The following is a 792-nucleotide window of genomic DNA, read 5'->3' as shown; positions in this document are numbered from 1 at the left end:
GAGTGATTTCTCACTTCCTGTAGGTCTGTCTGGTGAGTGCACAGGCCCTATAGTGAAAACCTCTCAAAAAAAAAAAAATTAAAACAGTTTAGATACCACAACCATCAATGAACTTTGAGGAATGGGAAGCCTTCCCGGTAACAGAAACCATAGATCAACAAGGGCAAGCATGTCACCACATATGTGGCTTTGATTTTAGATTGGCAAACATTGGCCCGTGCTGCGCTCTCTGGAGATGATTTCAAACAGCAATCAGGTCATATAGAAATAAGACAGATTTATCAGGATATATTCGCCTATGTTCTGATATTGGGTCAGCATACCAACAGGGATTGGCTCTGGCCAATGCTCTTAAAAGTTATACTGTTTGCCAATTTCTTAACCATAATAATGGAGGCAATTGCTTCAATTGTGGTTGGCCTGACATATGACAAAGATCCTGATACAATCATCCAGTCATATACAAAAGATCAAATTAATTGGCTATTCCAACAAACAGATTTCTGGTCTATTGCACGTGGTGCTTCCTTTGCTAAAACTATTGATAACCATCTTCCTCCAAATAAATTTTATATTTTTTATCTATCCATGATTTTGTTTTATGTTCATGTTTCTGTTGGTACATTTAGTGGTTTCATTTTGCCATGGCACAAACTGGTGAGGCCGGCAAACATGTTATTTCCCATGTATTTGCCACACTCTCGGTTATAGGTAAACCTCAACAAATTAAAACAGATAATGGCCCAGGTTACACAGGAAACAATTTTGCCTCTTTTTGTAAACAACTTCACA

This window comes from Tupaia chinensis, unplaced genomic scaffold, assembly GCF_000334495.1.
Source record: "Tupaia chinensis unplaced genomic scaffold, TupChi_1.0 Scaffold144814_1, whole genome shotgun sequence".
In the NCBI taxonomy this organism is placed as follows: Eukaryota; Metazoa; Chordata; class Mammalia; order Scandentia; family Tupaiidae; genus Tupaia; species Tupaia belangeri.
Note: the sequence above shows the minus strand (reverse complement) of the source record.